General features: G+C 36.5%; 1 long non-coding RNA gene across 3 annotated transcripts in view; it reads right to left on the bottom strand.

Moving 5' to 3' along the window:
* Positions 1-847: 847 nt before the first annotated feature.
* The window catches only part of LOC106459751, a 31,707-nt gene continuing 19,240 nt past the window's right edge, over positions 848-13,314 (bottom strand). The window contains exons 3-4 of one of the 3 annotated variants that reach the window (XR_002610621.1): positions 3,469-6,472; positions 848-3,424 (exon numbers count right to left, since the gene is read on the bottom strand). This is a non-coding gene — a long non-coding RNA (uncharacterized LOC106459751). Of the gene's footprint in view, positions 6,473-13,314 lie in introns of all 3 variants that reach the window. The other 2 variants (XR_002610622.1, XR_002610620.1) reach the window with 2 other exon arrangements.

Here is a 13,314-nt window from a genome sequence, read left to right as displayed (position 1 = left end):
TCCTGATTTTTTTATTTTTTTTTTTATCACTTGCGAAAAATATTTTAATGTGAAGGGTTGAGGTGCAGCTTTGAGTTAGAAGGGCGCCATTATTTGAAGTTTGTAAAATACTGACAGAGCAGCGTTTGATTTCTGACTATTTTGATTCCAGATACGATTGTTTCGTATTTTGCCCCACGCCTTTTTTTTATTATTATTTGAAATAAGTCTTCCAACGAAATTAAGAGTAACAAATATTTTGATTTCTTGCTTCTGAAGTTCAAATGTCATGCTATGTTGTAGTCTATAGAGTGCATAATTCTTCTCGTGATTCATGGCATGCGCACGTTTTACTGACGTCTCGACAGCACAAATTGCAACGCTTAACCCTTATTAGACATCATTTTAGTGTTTACTGACTGACAGACAGACCACACACTACTGTATAGTGGTGCGAGTGGTTAAAAAAACTTGTTCGTCACATGATGATGAATACATGTGTAGCTATTGTTTATACGGACCATAACTTTTAGTATGAAACTAAATGAACCAAACCCTGATGACTCATTCTATTATAGTTATTTATTTTCACATACGTGTTTTTTTATGGTCGCATATATAACTTTGAAGTACTGTTGACATTACAAGAACTTTTTATCATTATTAGGGCTTATAATACTAACGTATGGATATTCATTCCTTATGATTGGCACAGTGCCGCCAGCTTATTAAGCAGCTTTATGCTCAAAGGTTAATTAACAAGTGAATTTGTGTTATTTAAACTCTACGGATATACGCTACATTTTACTTTTGGCATTACACCTATTTGTGTGTCTTACTAATAATTGATACATTTTTCATGGTTAGAATTTCTTTTCGTCAAAACCAACAGCATTATTTTGAAATTCTTGTAGGTTTTCCTATCATCTAATACTTTTTGACGCTCCAGTTTTACACGTGTTTCGGAAAATCGGGTGTTGTATGAGATGGCCTAGTTTTTTTTTTTATTTCTCACTCTTCGTTTTTCAACTCTGTTTATTTTTAAAACAATTTGATTAGAAAAGCCTACCACTCGGAAAATGTTATCCGTTTAGATCTACCACGTTTCAACCAGTCTTTAGGATAATTGTGATGATCAATGAACATTTCCCCGGTGGGTTTGTACGCATGTCTGTTTTCGGGTAAAGCCGCATTGGACTATCTGCAGTGTCCATTACGGAGAATCAAACCCCTAATTTTAGCGTTGTAAGTCCGTGAACTTGCCTCTGTCCCGCCGATGAAGCCCCCATTAAGTCTGTGGTAAGTTTACGGACATACAATGCTAAAATCCAGGGTACGATTCCTCGCAGTGAACAAAATGCATATAGCCCATTGCGTGGTTTTTGCGCTAAAACAACTAAAATAAACTAAATACAAAATGGAAAACATTCGTCATAAGTTAAATAACTTCAAACATTTATAAGGTTAATAAGTTTCAGACTGAGGGAACGAATTGTATTTCATTTTGTTAGCACGTGTACTGTAAACGTACTAAAATCGTCGTGAGTTTCCGAGGAAATAGTATTGTAATTCACACGTATGTACGAAGGCGGAGTAGTGACACATAAGGAAATAGTATTGTAATTCACACGTATGTAAGAAGGCGGAGTAGTGACACATAAGGAAATAGTATTGTAATTCACACGTATGTATGAAGGCGGAGTAGTGACACATAAGGAAATAGTATTGTAATTCACACGTATGTATGAAGGCGGAGTAGTGACACATAAGGATTTATATCTTCAAACTTGAAGAAATTCGAATGATAATAGTAGTTACATCGGAGCAAACTCGATAATAAGTTAGAAAACAAACTTCATTTATTTATTCTATTATTATACGTGTATAAATACGGAACAGTACATGGACAGATCGTACATACCTGCTTGTATGTTAAATATCGAACTTATACCGAAATACTTGAAAATAAATATTAAGAAAAAAAAACACAAGGCTTGAGAAAAAATGTTAAAGGCGATTTCGTGATTGTTAGAAATAGCAAACACAGAAAACAATATAATAACTTCAGTTCATATACAGATATAGATAGAAGAAAATAGTTTTTTTTTTAGAGATTAAAGAAACTAAAAATCATTTTGGGCGACCTATACACGTGCTCAGATGCAAAGTGGGGGGTGAATACAGTCAGAATATGAAGAATTAGTGGTCCATGTTCCTGTTCGGATGGAGTCTGGACGTAATAAGATCTGAATCTGAAGAAACATTAAATTTTTCCATGCACGTGTTTGGATAGAAGTTGAGGAAATACAACTATATCTAGCATCCCAGAGAATGCATTTACAGTTGGAGAGTAAACGTGCAAATGCATTACTGGAACGTAGATAAAGAAGTCAAGATCGCATGCAACATACAGTAAAAAGAAGAGAGCAGGTTTCAGAATCTCTACAAAAATCTGTTGTTATGCCACAAACTTATCACCTTTGGAACAAGCATGCAGACTAAATGCTGTTAGAAATGAGAAAGCAGGTTTCAGAATCTCTACAAATAATCTGTTGTTATGCCACAAACTTACCACATTCAGTACAACCATGCAGACTAAATGCTATTAGAAATGAGAAAGCAGGTTTCAGAATCTCTACAAAAAATCTGTTGTTATGCCACAAACTTACCACCTTCAGTACAACCATGCAGAGGGCAGGTTTCGTAGTTTATACAAAATTCGTTCTGTTGTTATGCCACAAACTTACCACCTTCAGTACAACCATGCAGAGGGCAGGTTTCGTAGTTTATACAAAATTCGTTCTGTTATGTCACAAACCATACATCATATTCGTTTTTACACGACTATTAGCTTCCTAGTGGCAGCGCTACTTATGATGCTAAAACCGGGTTTCGATACCAAAGAGGCAAACAAAACAAATACAAGACTATTGTTATATTCTCATTGTTAGTTCTACTATTATCAATCACTCTAAGTCCAGGCACGAATCAATGTATTAATAAAATGTTAATAACTAAGTTTCCTGGATCTGAATAAATTTATTCTAATTATCCACTAAAATCTGATAATTACATATTTTCTGATGAGTGATACTTTCAGAGTTAGAACTATTTAGACGTAACAACCGTATAGTAAGAACTGAGTGACATACAAGGTAGACAGGTCTATTTAAACCTAACAACCGTATAGCAAGAACTGAGTGACACACTGGTAGACAGGTCTATTTAAACCTAACAACCGTATAGCAAGAACTGAGTGACACACTGGTAGACAGGTCTATTTAAACCTTACAACCGTATAGCAAGAACTGAGTGACACGCAGAGAAACAGGCGTATTTAAACCTAACAAACTGGAAAAGAGGCCTATGTAAGGCTAACCACAGTATAATAGGAAATGAGTAACGCATTCATATAGTAAGAACTGTGTTACTATGGTGATGGGACCTATCGTTTATATAGTAAGAACTGAGTTACTATCGTGATGGGACCTATTTAAACCTATCGTTTATATAGTAAGAACTGAGTTACTATGATGATGGGAGACCTATTTAAACCTATCGTTTATATAGTAAGAACTGAGTTACTATGGTGATGAGAGACCTATTTAAACTTATCATTCTTATAGTAAGAACTGAGTCTGTCATTGTTATAGTAAGAACTGGGTTACTATGGTGATAAATGACTTATCTAACATTCATACAGTACGAGACATGTTACTATGGGGGACGAAAAACCTATTTAAACCTAACATTAATACGAGTTGTATGATTATTACGATGAAAAGCCTATCTAGACCTGCAATAAATATAGTTATAGTTAGAACTGAGTTACTATGGTGATGAGAGACCTGCCAAAACATAACATCCTTCTAATAGAAACTAATATTAAAAATCACAAGTGGAAATTTTCAATTTGACACTTATGGTATAATAAAACTTAATGAAGGTTATTCTTTGTCACATGCATTAGTAATTTCATGAGGAAAAGGTAAACTTAATAAACAAAACCCAATTCACTATCGTTAAATCAAGAATTTAGGATAAACTACTTACTAAACACTTCAACCCCACCTCTGATTTATACATTTATTATTCATATAACACAGCCCCCTCCCCCTGTGGATCAGCGGTAAGTCTGCACGCTTCTGACTCTAAAATTCTGGTTTCGATACCCGCAGTGAGTAGAGCACAGATATCCCATTGTTTAGCTTTGCGCTGAAAAATAACAAAACCAGAATACGAACTATAATGTTTTAAAGCAGTTTGAAGACAGCAACACCAAAACAAAAATCATTTCGTATAAAACAGAGAAACATGATATTTCTATTTAAGAGTGTTAAATGTACCCGACAAGAGAGATATTTGAATAACTAGGACTCACCTAGTGGCAGGGATACGCCACCTACCAGATTTAACCCCTTTTTTTTGCAAGCTTCGTATGTGAATAAAATCTAAACACTATCACTAGATATGGATACTTAAGCCTAAAACGTCCCCTGCCATTCACTGTTTCAATAGACCACGCGTGGCCTAGTGGTTAGATTGCCTGGACTGTGAGTCCGAGGGTTCATGGTTTGCGTTCCGTTGCCGCAAAAAAATAAATAAAAATAAACGAGCTCCGCACCTTAGGGACCATGAGTGAGCTATATGAGTGACAATTGCATTATACTATTCGGCTACACAAGATTCAGTACTGTTGACTACCTTTTCTGTAACCTAACAGTTCAAATTCAAGGACGACTACACGTAGACAAATACAACTAGGGTACAAACTACAATGTAAGTGTAAAATTTACTGAACAAGAGAGATCTACACGGCTTATGCGGTTTTGTGCGATATTCTAAAACTAACAAACAAACAACTGGAGGCGATAACTTACTCCTCTGAAGTGGTCACGAACCTCTATGATCAGCACGTCGCACGTGGGACAATGGTAAGTTTACAGTCTTACGACGCTAAATCCGCGGTTCGAGTCTCTGCGAGGTGTAGATCGCCATTTGTGTAGCTTTGCGCAGCAAAAACAACATCATGAATAGCATAATAACACCTAAGTTGTCAAGGTTAAACATTGCTCAAGGGCGTGGCGCTCTTAATGTACAATATCCATTTGCGTAGGTTTTTATCCCCCAAAAATGATTTCAAACTTAAATTCAGATTAGGAGGTAGCTTTGTCTATAATCGCAGTGTCCGGGAGGCTGTGCCCCTATCCCCCTTTTTAGCGATTCTTCTCCGTTCCATGCCAGTATATCACAAATCACTTGATAACCCGAAATCTTGGCGATTCTTCTCCGTTCCATGCCAGTATATCACAAATCTTGGCGACTCTTCTCCGTTCCATGCCAGTATATCACAAATCTTGGCGATTCTTCTCCGTTCCATGCCAGTATATCACAAATCTTGGCGACTCTTCTCCGTTCCATGCCAGTATATCACAAATCTTGGCGACTCTTCTCCGTTCCATGCCAGTATATCACAAATCCCTTGATAACCGATACGTGAAACTTGTTTTTCGATTAGTTCCCCGAGTAAAGTTGGATTGTATGTTCTACTTAGTACGGCCAAACTGAAACTAAAACTTAAAAGCTCATACTTGAATCGACTCAATAAATGTAATTCCTTGTCAAAACGGAGACTGTGACGTATGTCATCCTTCCACCAAAACTGTATACCGTCTTGTGTTTTGTGTGTAACTTCGCAACAGCGCTTGAGATTTGATCATATATAATATAGTTGTATAACATTCATATCCTATAGTTGTATAACATTCATATCCTATAGTTGTATAACATTAACGTTCAATGTCTCTTACAAAAAGTGAGACATTGGGTGAGTGGAATAAAATTAGGAGGGATCTGGGCTAAGTGTGAATTGTGTCCCAATCCACACTTAAAAATAAAAAATAAATACAGACAATATATTTGGGATGGATGCCCCTGGAAGGTTCGGGGCCTTGGGCTACAGCCCAGTTAGCCCGTGCCTTAAGATGCCACTGATTACGGTCGAAATTTAAGAAATTAAATATTAATAAAATAAATGTGGCGAAAAAATGGTACCGTATACATAGCTATACACTAGTTGTTCTCCATATATCGTCAGTTGTCTCTGACTAACGTAGTTCAACATTACAAAAAAACTGCAGAATTACTTGTAACTTATCTATTAAGGGTTTTAACTTCACGGTTAAACAGTGTTCTCTTGATACCACAAGTCATTACAACATTCCGTTATGTTTGAGGACTATACAATGAAGATTATTTGAATTAAGGCTTCCAGTAAGGTGTAAGGTGATGTCCATTTTGGGGTTACACTGAGATACCACCAGCTGTGTTCACAAGCTTGTCCCATGTGAACCCAGCGTGGTACTCGGCCTACTCCCAAGTTCCATCCGGAGCTTTCCAAGGGACCCGACAGAAACATTACGAGCTTTAGTGTAAGCAATCTTACCCGAGCTTGTTTCATTTCGCTGTGGTGGTCTGCACAGTCCAGAGATTTCTGTAAAAAATACAACATTCTTTAGTGAGATACCAATCTTGTTCCACGCTGGAGAAATGACCAACACTCAAGATTGTTGTGTTAAGCCTAATAAAACTAAAATGTTCTGTAGATCTTAATGAGAAGTATTTCAACTTAAGGGGAAAAGTTACGTTTTACTTTGTTTTCTAAGCATAAGCCCTAGAATAAATATTATTTCCATGACTAAATATACAAGGAAATGAAAGATCGGCATTAATCCAAAATAGTGAATATTGTTAAACTTCTAAACTTTATAATTGTTTTTCATCATAGATGGCGCTTATCTGTTTTTGGCATTACACATATATAATATTACAGAAAAAAAAATCATATCTACTAATTTTGTTTAGCATATAACTCTCACAAATGCAGATAACTAAAACTAAAAAAAAAAACACCCGGACATTAAAATTCTTCTAAAATCTGTGGTCAGCAACTTTAGTAACAGTTTTCTTTCAGTAGAAACCTTCTTAAACTCAAGTGCTTCGGTTTATAGCAAACAAGTTCCAATTGTACTCCAAGGGTCAAAATACGAACTGTTATCTTCTAGCAGTTGTCGTTAGGGGCTCAGCCACAACGTGGTGCTATGCTGGAAACACACGATTTTTTTGTTAATAATTCAATCTATGTGACTTGTAAAACTCTTAAAATGCTCACCCAGCAACTATCAAATTTTAAAAAAGTCTATCATTAATTGGAAGAGAAAAAAGGACATTTTGTCAGGCTTAGGAACTAAAAACACTTGTGAACAGAAGTGGTAAATATATTACCAGTCGTCGTTACTTTACGTAGGAAATCTCTCACTGTTGGAGAGTGTTATAAAGTTTCCCGCACTTGTGAGGAATCGAAGACAGTTCTCCCACAGGGCCGAGTTCCTCGAAGAACAAAGACAGTAAGTGATACTCTTAACAAAACCACTTGTTAAAAAACACATGGAGAAAAACTTAACAAAACACTGTATGGACGGTTAGCAGCAACGCTCTTGGAAAACACGTGTCTGTTGTAAACGGATGGCTGGCAGTAACATTCTTGGAAAATACGAGTCTGTTATAAACAGGTGTTTATCAACAATACTTTTAGAAAACACGAGTTTCTTGTAAATGAATGGTTAGCAGCAACTTTCTTATAAAACACAGGTTTGTTATAAACAGACGGTTAGCAAAAACGTTTTTGTAAAAAGCTGGTCTCTTGACAATGGATGGTTAGCAGCAATATTCTTGGAAAACACAGGTTTGTTCTAAACAGACGGTTAGCAAAAACGCTCTTGTAAAACGCAGGTCTCTTGAAAATGGATGGTTAGCAGCAACATTCTTATAAAACAAAGGTTTGTTCTAAACAGACGGTTAGCAAAAACGTTCTTGTAAAACACAGGTCTCTTGACAATGGATGGTTAGCAGCAACATTCTTGGAAAACACAGGTTTGTTCTAAACAGACCGTTAGCAAAAACATTTTTGTAAAACAAGTCTCTTGACAATGGATGGTTAGCAGCAACATTCTTGGAAGACACAGGTTTGTTCTAAACAGACGGTTAGCAAAAACGTTCTTGTAAAACACGGGTCTCTTAACAATGGGTGGTAAGCAGCAACATTCTTGGAAGACACAGGTTTGTTCTAAACAGACGGTTTGCAAAAACGTTCTTGTAAAACACAGGTCTCTTGAAAAGGGATGGTTAGCAGCAACATTCTTGGAAAACACAGATTTGTTCTAAACAGACGGTTAGCAAAAACGTTCTTATAAAACACAGGTCTCTTGGCAATGGGTGGTTAGCAGTAACATTCTTGGAGAATGCGAGTCTGTTGTAATGTTATAAACGGTTATGAGCCTGTCGTAAACGGACGGTTAGCAGCAACATTCTTGTAAAAAAACGAGTCTCTTGTTAACCGACTGTTAAGAGTAACATTCTTTTTAAAACACGGGTCTGTTGTAAATGGATGGTTAGCTCTCAAGGACCTGAACAAACCAACTCATGAAATTCTGATTTCATAAGATATGCCATCACTAAACCTTCTTTAGTAAAACCACTTAAAATCGACAATTTCCACAAAACAAACAAACGTAAATATTACAGGTCCTAATCTTTACAAACAGACTTCCAACTTCTTGGTAACCTCATAAAGTTAGAAGCCGAAAAATTAAACATTCGAAACTTGACAAATCGGCTGGATACAGCATAAGCCCGATTAGCAGAATCACGGGTTCAAATTTCGCACCGTACCGGAAAAGTTTAGAAATCATACAATGAGTGCCTTCCTGATCTGTTTTCTCCTCGTCACACCATTCATCACTCAAAAACTTGACGCCTTCTCAGTCTTTATAGATATCCATCTGAGCAAATCTTGTGACGTCTAAACTCTCTGCAAACAATAGACGACGTTATCTTAAAGCTCCACTTCACATATATCAGATGCTGTGGTCTCTTGACAGTGTGTTTCTGTTCCAGAGACAATAGTAATCACGTGTTTGTTATCAGGATTATGAAGATCCTGATAGATTTATTCTTTTGTCCACAACAATATTCTTATCTGAAAACCGCCCCCTTTAGAGTTTGTGTTTGTTTTGAATTTCGCGCAAAGCTACACGAGGGCTATCTGCGCTAGTCGTCCCTAATTTAGCAATGTAAGACTAGAGGGAAGGCAGCTAGTCATCACCCCCTACAGCCAACTCCTGGGCTACTCCTTTACCAACGAATATAACAACATTATAACGCCCCGACGGTTGAAAAGGCGAGCATGTTTGGTGTGACGGGGATTCGAATCCCCGACCCACAGATTGCGAGTCGAGCACCTTAACCACTAGATTTTAGAGAAAGGAAGCAGCAGTATTTTGTGCCCAACATAATAATAATAACAAAAATTCACTTTGTTTTCCTTCACGTTGGTTTTCTTCTGGAACTGAAAATGAACAGAGCTCAGATAAGTCATTATGTAGTTGTGTTTTGTTTTTTTTTCAATAAAGCAAAAATAACAAAACAAATCAATATGGTGGAGTATGTGGACTTCAGTGTAGTGAACGATATCAAAACAAGATGATCTAACAGTTAAAACTTTGCACAATTATACATTTTTGTAGATATTTTTCAATAAAGAACTTTGTTTATTTATTTGTAATCACAAAGTTACACGATGGGCTATCTGTGGTGTGCCCATCACAGGTATCAAAACCCGGTTTTTTATTGTGATGAGCCTTCATTATAAATTATTAGTTAGTCGTATTATAACCAACATTTTAAAGGTGAGGTTAATTGGGTTCATTAGAATACCTCCCGAAAAAAAAAAATCACATGCACAACATTCTGTTCATTACAGTAATACACGTTCGGTAATTTGGGTCGGGCGTGGCTTGGTCGTTATCGTTTGGGGCTGTGAGTCGAAATGTCCAAGATTCGAAACGTGATACTCTACACTTTCAGCTGTGGGTGTGGTATAACTCAGAGATTGTGACAGCACTTTTAGATCTAACTCAGAGATTGTGACAGCACTTTTAGATCTAACTCAGAGATTGTGACAGCACTTTTAGATCTAACTCAGAGATTGTGACAGCACTTTTAGATCTAACTCAAAGATTGTGACAGCACTTTTAGATCTAACTCAAAGATTGTGACAGCGTTTTTAGATCTAACTCAAAGATTGTGACAGCACTTTTAGATCTAACTCAAAGATTGTGACAGCACTTTTAGATCTAACTCAAAGATTGTGACAGCACTTTTAGATAACTCAAAGATTGTGACAGCACTTTTAGATAACTTAAAGATTGTGGAAGTATATTTATTTGTTCACTTCTGTTTTGTTTCTTTACTGTTTGTGTTTGTTTTATTGTCCGTATAACATTTCCGGAAGTTACTTGTGTCCGTTTTATTTTCCGTGTAACATTTCCGGAAGTTACATTTTGCGGATACTTTAGAAATTATCTGTTGGAGAGGAGTGTATATGAATACCACAAGATCTAAAAGTGCTGTCACAATCTTTGAGTTAGATCTAAAAACGCTGTCACAAACTATTCAATCCCCCTCCCCCAATGGCTAAGCGGTAAGTTTGAGGACTTAAAACGTTAAACACTGAGTTTCGATACCCGTGGTTGGCTTGGCATGGATTGTCCATTTTGTAGCTTTGTGCTTAATAACTAACATTTATTCTGGAATATTTCGTGTGATACTAGGGGCGTAGTGACTCAAACACGAGGCTTAAGGTAAAATATTGTCCTAATGATAGAGGTGTCATTAGAATAGAACTTATGACGTCATTACAATGGTCATGATGTCATGTATGACATCGTTATAATAATTATAGCGAGGTTTACGATGTCAATAAAAGTATGTAATTTAACATGAGATTAACTTGTTACTAGCTATAGATAGTGTTTGTTGTTAGGCACAAGACAATAAAATGGGCTATGTTTCATGTGCTTATCGCGGGTATCGAAAGCTGGTTTCTAGCGTTATAACTGTCAAAATATACAAATAAATATGAAGCTTTTTTACAGTCAAACTGGCTGTAAAAATCAGTAAACATAACGTGTGTGTTCTATACTAGTTTCTAACAAATCTATACATGTAACATGTCCCAAACTCGTGCTGCTAACGGACGACCGATGTTTACCTGTGTTCTATACTAGTTTCTAACAAATCTATACATGTAACATGTCCCAAACTCGTGCAGCTAACGGACGACCGATGTTTACCTTTTCGAGTCTTGTCTTTTACAATAAACTCAAAGATCCAAATACATTGGACTGATAAACGTTTACATGTCGAGAATATATCTATTGATAACCGTGGACAAAACCTACTTGAACTAACCTCAGCTATGGTTGTGCAAGACTCACTGAAAAATGTGTGTATCAGTCAAATTCGATTTCCTGCTCAAAACAAGTACTGGCCTCTTCTAGTATTTATTGCTAACTAATGAAAAGATAAAAACTTTTACGAGATAAGCACTTGTACGCGTTGCCGAGGGAGAGAGAGGGGGCGTATACCAGTGTTTACTTTTAGTAGGGCAGCACCGCAGGCTGCAATTGTTTTTCTCCTCGTTTTCTAATGGCGTCGTTAGGGGGCGCATATATATATATATATATATATATCTGTTTATCTCGACGGGGAGTAAAAAACATTTTATCGTTAAATATTTTTCTACTCGGATATTATCAAACTTGTGGACTAATGCCAAAGTAAACATTGGAAATACCGTATTCTGACGACTTACCAAATACAGTAATAACAATATTTTCTGAGAACTGTTCTTGCGTGGTCAGAGGACGTGTATGTCGGTTGCAAGATAGAAAAAAAAATATATATATATATATATTTAAATGAGAGTATTTAAGCTAAAAAAGTTCTACCACTTACTCTGCTATAAAAACAAGACGAGCCAAAAGAAATAATATGTTTAATGTTTAACCTGAACGCCACCTTACGTGACACATTGGATAAACTGTCGGACACCCCTACGATTCAAGTACAGCCGTCTCGACTTAGAACTAACTGCTATAAAAACAAGACGAGCCAAAAGAAATAATATTTTAATGTTTATCCTGAACGCCACCTTACGTGACACATTGGATAAACTGTCGGACACCCCTACGATTCAAGTACAGCCGTCTGACTTAGAAGTAACTGCTATAAAAACAAGACGAGCCAAAAGAAATAACATTTTTAATGTTCAACCTGAACGCCACCTTACGTGACACATTAGATAAACTGTCGGACACCCCTACGATTCAAGTACAGCTGCCTCGACTTAGAACTAACTGCTATAAAAACAAGACGAGCCAAAAGAAATAACATTTTTAATGTTCAACCTGAACGCCACCTTACGTGACACATTAGATAAACTGTCACACCCCTACAATTCAAATATAGCCGTCTCGACTTAGAAATACTGGTCATAGAGATGGCAGCACCCGCTGACTCTTTTTTAAATAACTAGATTGATTGCTGCTTTTTAACTGAAAGTGCGGAGTGTGTTCAGTAGGATCATGGCTCGAACCTTGGACCCCAGATTTGTGTTACTGATGGAGCCACACCAACAAAAAAATATGTACACCATCTAAACTTAATTCTTAACACAGAGATTTTCCTCCACCTAGTACAGTAGATGTGTACGTCGTCAGTTGGTAGTTTTTGTCCCGCCCCGTATTATGTTACAGTTGTGCAACGAAACACCCATGCCATACATAACTGTTTTTGTTTTTTAACTTATCGAACACCGAAACTAAATAATTTTAACTGCTAAGATGTTTATTTTTTTTTAATGGGAAAACAGACTGTTGTGCCACACGTGCACTATGACGTCACGGCATCAAAGGCTGATTCGATGTGTGCATGTGTATAAACTGTGAAGTAAAAACGCCCACCAAGCACTTGTTTTAAACTAAAAACAGTGGTTTCAACTTTTCTATGTTATCATTCTGTTCTTTTATACTTTAAAGCTAAACCCAATTAGTTTCAAAACACACTGGTTTATCTTCAGCTTTACAGAAATATAAGGTGGACCATATGTAAAGTTAACCGAATGATTTTTTCAGCTCACTTATTTTGCAGTATGGGGGGGGGGGATTAAAGAGTTTATTCACGCACACCTGAAGAAAACTTGCATTATACATGCATTTTTGAATCTTGATGCACCATTGTAACATTAAAGGAGAATTTATAACTCTTGATACACCATTGTAACATTAAAGGAGAATTTATAACTCTTGATACACCACTGTGACATTAAAGGAGAATCTATAACTCTTGATACACCATTGTAACATTAAAGGAGAATTTATAACTCTTGATACACCATTGTAACATTAAAGGAGAATCTATAACTCTTGATACACC

Source organism: Limulus polyphemus, unplaced genomic scaffold (assembly GCF_000517525.1).
Source record: "Limulus polyphemus unplaced genomic scaffold, Limulus_polyphemus-2.1.2 Scaffold656, whole genome shotgun sequence".
NCBI lineage: Eukaryota > Metazoa > Arthropoda > Merostomata > Xiphosura > Limulidae > Limulus > Limulus polyphemus.
This window is presented reverse-complemented; position numbering and strand designations above follow the sequence as displayed.